Here is a 6,236-nt window from a genome sequence, read left to right on the forward strand (position 1 = left end):
TTCCAAAATGATATGAAAATGGCAGCCATTGTGGTCAGGGAGAAATCCAAACCAGTCTAATTTGAATGAATGGTAGTTGTGTCATAGGTGATGCAATTCTTGCTTTTTCTTATGCAGGAAATTGAAAGTAAGGCATCTGATGTATATCAGAGATTGTGTAATATAATTACTGTCAACCTAAAATATTGTCATGTATTTATAATCATTTACACTAGTTTTATACCAATATAAATAGCCTCTAAAATATATGTAAACAAACCATAAATGTCTCAATGTTTGTTTTCTAGGAAAACTGAGTGTTATGATAAAATATCAGTACTTGTTGCGTTAAGTCCTGTCATCAACTAATTTCAGCTACTGTATGGCTGTTGATTGACTGCATTGTTTGTATGGAATGTTGGCATACTCACAGTTAATTTGAAAAATGATTGGAATCGTTCCACTTATACTGGCTGGAATACAGCACGTTTCGCAGCCGATTTAGGTCAGCACTCAGCCGGGGGGTAGATCCTAGCCACGTTTGATCATTTTGTGCATCATAACCTCTCTTTGGGCAGTGTAGGATGGCTCACTTCAATTAATGCTGAATCATGTCCCACTAAGTAGGCTACCTGCAACAGAGCAGAACAGAGCAACAGAGTTCAATACTACCCCAGGTAGTATGTCCCATCCTGTGGTAATCCTGGGGTCAACATAGGTCCTGTACCTAGGGAGTTCTGGAGCCCTGGACTGAGTCCTGCTCAACAGCCTGCGACAGATCCCTGCAGCTTGTGCATGTTCCTCTGCCGTTCTCACGGTGGCCATTGTCCGCTTCTCTCAGCCTCAGTGTATTGACTGGCACAGCCTTTCTGCTTGCCTGGCAGCCTGTCAATGCCAACATAGGAGCTACTCTCTAAGGATGCATTTAGATTTAAATTCCTCTACTTCCAGGCGCCTCTGTCTGTGCACCATGGACAGCACACAAACAGAATTTTAACTCACCATATGTTGTTTTTGGGACCAACCAGACAGTTGTCAGCCCCCTGGGTGTCTTTGTTGGGTTCTGGGACAGAGAAGAGAAGAGGTGTTCTCGGGGGTACCAGAGATGAGGAGTCCCAGCAGGGCAAGGAGATTTTGTCTCAGTCATTCTCTACATGCACAGAGAACTATGGCAGTATGCCTCAAACAGATGTGATTATACAGCTTCTGCCTGATGGTCTGTGTTTCCAAAAATAAACCGTTGTCTCTGCCATTTTTGTGTATTCTTACCAGTGTGTGTGTTTGTGTACGTTTTGTAAACTACTCTGCTCATTGGCGAACTTGTTAGTGTAATTATTTCCAGGTCTTTGCTCTGTGGGTCTGTGGATGAGATCTTTGGCTAAATGGGAACGCTTTGTGCCCCCCCCCCCACTGTGATCCCAGCATGAAAAGGAGGACTGGTTGGGATTCTAATCAGCACATATCCAGAATGGACCTGTGAAGAAAAACATGTCACATGTACAGTCAACTCTGTAGTCAGACCTAGAACCTCAAGCCTTACTGTGAAACTGGATTCATTGAACTAATCTTTTAAATCCACCAGTTTGTATAATGCAGGAAGAAAAAAAATCATGTAGGCGCTAAACTTGGATGACATTCCACAGTAGCTAGGTTTCCATCCAATTTGACAGATTTTCATGTGAATATTATATAAAATCTGCATGGGGGGGGGGGAGGTTTGTTTCGATCAACCTGACTTGTTGCGAATAAAAGGCTGTGTGACAACAGTGCACATAAAAACCACTCTTGATAAGTTCTCATGTACCAAATAAAAACACAAATTCAATGTTTCCATTGGAAAATGCAATCTATTGATGGTTTTGTCACAAACTATTGCAATAAATGGCAAACTTACCCAATCAGGTTTTTGCGCATGCTCTCAAGGCAAAAGTTCACTCCAATCTCCAATTTCTCAAGCTAACAGCAAAATGACCTCTATTAAATAACAGATTAAACAACATCTCATGGAATGGCAGGGACTGTGAGGACACACACACAGAGACAGATGATGTCATTGCATACAAATTATGACCCTAGATATTTATTGGTAAGGAGCATCAAGCTCATCACCATACACTTTCACCACCCTGTGAAGTTCATTCTAACTTTCATCTGTAGCCTAATAAACTGTGCATGCTTTTTCAAATTGTAGTGGGCACACACTGGTTGAATCAACATTGTTTCCACGTCATTTCAATTAAATTATTATTTCAATTCAAATTATTTGAATTGATGTCTGTGCCTAGTGGGATGACCGCAAATTTGCCTTTACATTATGGTTATTCTATCAACAATTGAGCAAGAAATCGTTTCCACTTTAATTTTTTAGCATAAATAATTTTACAGGCACAAAAAGATCCCACTGTGTCAAACGAACAAATTGTCTATCGACATTTATAAAACTGTACCGACCCTTCCTGTTTCCATCACAGATGTCATGATTTATTTTTGTTATACGGTATGACTTTACTCACATAAAACGTGTTTAGAGACCTGTGCAGAGGAGGTGTCTGACTGAATACTAATGGAGAACCAAGGTGTCCTGATCTGCCCCTGATACACGGCTCACAGGATTCAACCCATTCTAATTCCAGTCCACGATTAATTTCCTGTTTGGGATATGCTCTACCTTTGCCAAAATGTCATCTCTGCGGGACAAAACTAGATTCTATATAACACCCAAGAACTTCCATCAGAGCTGCCAGACATGGTCTCGTTCTGATAGATCATGTCTGACCAGTGGAGTGTAGACAGCCTACAAACAGGATTACTGGGAGTGAGCGCTAGATCAGAGGGATTTTAAAGAGCACCATGGTGCTCTTATCTTCCTCCAAAATTATCAATATTTAACTACACCAAGACGGTGCAGTGAGCGTCATCCATCTTGTTCACCACCATTTAGGTGCCTTGCTTCTACAGAGCGCAAACCCAGTTTGAGGTCTTAGTTAAAATTAGCAAGCTAATCAAACTGATTCAGAAGTTTCTGTAGGCAACAATCCACACTTGGATCCACACATTGAGTAAGTAGTAGTGTAAGACAGTGTGTGTTGACCACTCATTAAAAAAATTACATTCAGAGATGGTCACTGCATGTGAAAGTGCTCCTCTTTTAGCTTGAGCAAATTCACTATGCTGTTGCTCTGCCAAAAACACTGCACACTCGTTATTCTTGCTTTATTACAGTAATACCCAGTTCTCCATAGGTATTACGGGTCTTGTTAAACGGAAAAATATGAAAGATACAAGTGCCAATAAAAGGGCCTAGAATGAAACCCATATCTCAAGACCTAGTGGAAGAATATTCAGGCTGTCGCAGTGCAGCTCATTCAGACTGGGATTCTCTCTCTGCCATGCATGTATGTCAGGTCCGGCCCCAAGGAGTGCCCATGTTTTCCGCTTCATCCACATCCCCCCCAAATTATCCAGGGGCATTTAAATCATTCAGAGTAGTCTGACCCAGCTGCTCCTGTAGGAAACGAGTGAAAAGCCAGCCTGACGGAACCACAGCACTCCTCCCCTACATATTTCTCTGGATTTAGCCTGAGTTGTAGTATGTGGGCCAAAAGATAAAGGTTGTTGCCATCTTAGACATATTGAGTCTTTATCCCCTTTTGTGAATAAATGCAGTTTTCACTGGAGTAAATTCTGGATCATAGGCTACACATTCTGAGTGTCTCATGAGGTAAGATTCATGTAAAACATTCTTACTAAAACACCAGCCAAGTGTGAGGGGAAGTATATTATTTTGTGACAGTTACTTGGCAAAAGCTAGACAACCAGTGGCATATTTCTCAATTCCATTTATGGTACAAAGCACTGACCAACTTGTCAGCTTCAACTTGCCTCCACAAGAAAAATAAGTCAAAACCCCCATGCAGTCTTTGTTATTAATTTAAGTAATCACTGTCTAAACCACTGTTTAATAATTTATTTCCCTGAGCCTCTTTTGGCCCTTGAAATGCTCAGTGATCGTGCAGGCATTAGGAAACAAATGGGATGATATTTACATACATTGTTACGTCTACTCCTGCTCGCCCTCTCTGGCGCTCATTGTTGCCAGTTTACTTATTATTACGCACACCTGCCACCATCGTTATGCACACCTGCGCCTCATCAGACTCACCTGGACTCAATCACCTGCCTGATTACCTTCCCTATGTCACTCCCTTTGGCTCTTTCCTTAGGCATTATTGTTTCATGTCTGTATGCTACCCGTGTTCCTTGGTTTGTTCCATGTTCATTTATTTATTAAATTATTCACTCACTGTACTTGCTTCCCGACTCCCAGTGTACATGCTACAGAATAACGCCTCACCAAAGGGGAGCATCGGAGTGTTTTGTGTTTTTTTGTTTGTTAGTGTAGGTGATGTCGGGTCCAGGTACCGGAGAAACCGGGGATGCCTCAGCTGGCTCATCAGGTTTACAAGACCCGGTTGCCCCGTCAAGCGTCCGTTGCCGTGTCTACCGAGGATGCCTCAGCTAGCTCGTCAGGCTCCCATACCTCCACTTGCGCGACAAGCTCCCCATGCCTCAGCTGGGCTCTCCATGCCTCAGCCAGCTTGTCAGGCCCCTGCGCCTCAGCAGAAGCTATCAACTCGCTCCTGGTCTCCGGGATCGGACCTCTGGTCGGCGGCTGGAGCTGCGCGTCAGGGAGGGGGTACTGTCACGTATACTCCTTCTCTGGCGCTCAAGGTCGTCAGGCTGCTCATTATTATGCACACCTGTCACCATCGTTACGCGCCTCATCACTCACCTGGACTCAATCACCTGCCTGATTACCTTCCCTATAACTGTCACTCCCTTTGGTTCATTCCCTAGGCGTTATTGACTCTGTGTTCATGTCTGTACGCTGCTCATGTTTCTTGTTTTGTCCATGTTCGTCTATTTATTATTAAATTCACTCCCTGTACTTGCTTCCCGACTCCCAGCGTACACGTTACACACAGCCTTGATTGGCTGATAGGATGGTCTAGAGCCCACTCCCTTACCCAGATGAACAGTCATTGGTCTATTATAATCAGATCACATTGACATCATGATGTGGGCCAAAAATTCCATCCCACCTGAAAAGGCCGAAATTGTTTTATTTTTCTTCTCCAAACGGCTTACACAAAGGGCATTTTATGTAATCTTCACAATTTCAGAGTGTTATTTCGACCACATAGTGTGGAAAAAACAACAACATTTAAACGGAAAATCATGTTTATAATTGCACTGCCCCTTTAACCTCAAAACGGCGAGGACTGCTACACTGCTCAGTCTCTCTACGAGCAGCTCCAGTGGAAGATGTTTAGTAATGAGGCGGATTATTTATTATATCTATCAGGGGGTGCCAGGCCCTGTAGTCAGGATGGTAGTGTGTGTGTGTGTGCCAGGTCTGGTCAGCCAGCGATGGCCTCCAGTGGAGCCTGACTGTAGCCTCCCTGTGGTTTTCCTCAGATGCCCTGTGAGCTCTATAGACTCTTCCCACAACCGGGTGCCATGAGTATTGCAGCAATATGTGAGCTCCAACTCCCAGATACAGTCAGACTTCCCATCATAGAAGATATCTGACATGATCAAAGGAGATTATTATTTTAACCTGCTCATGTTTTTATATGATCCTCTGCATGGTCTTTCCTCTCCTTATTCACAGTGCAAGCTCTCCACTTTCATTTCACTTAGTTCTAGTGTCTAGAAACACCTTTTACACTAGCTAACATTTTATATTATTTCCTCTTTCCATTGATATGTAATACTGCATTGTTGGGAAAGAGCTTGCAAGTAAGAATTTTCGCTGTACTGTTTTACACCTGTTATGTCCTGTGCACGTGACAAATCGTATGTTTCCTCAGTACATTTAGAGTAGATTCAACAAAGATGACCACCCTGGACCATGCCATTACTCCTGATTTCAATACTATCTAATATGAGACAGTACCCAGACAGACCACTCCGCAGACACATCCTGGCTCCTAAACATCATCACTGCGTCTCTGTATCACCCGTCCCCCATCACCTCAACACTCTGAGCTAAGGGAGGAAGGACACATCACTGGGTGAGGTTAATTACACCAGCATAATTATCACCTCCTGTCACTCAGGCCTTTGAGCTTGTGTTCACATTCTGTCTCTGTCTGCTAGTTAGTGGAGGTCCACAGAAGGAGGCTGTATCAGTAAAGGGCTATGGGTGTGTGGAGAGACTGTCCTCCAAATCCTGTCATTGAGCAGGAGGGAAT

This window comes from Salvelinus namaycush, chromosome 31 (assembly GCF_016432855.1).
Source record: "Salvelinus namaycush isolate Seneca chromosome 31, SaNama_1.0, whole genome shotgun sequence".
In the NCBI taxonomy this organism is placed as follows: domain Eukaryota; kingdom Metazoa; phylum Chordata; class Actinopteri; order Salmoniformes; family Salmonidae; genus Salvelinus; species Salvelinus namaycush.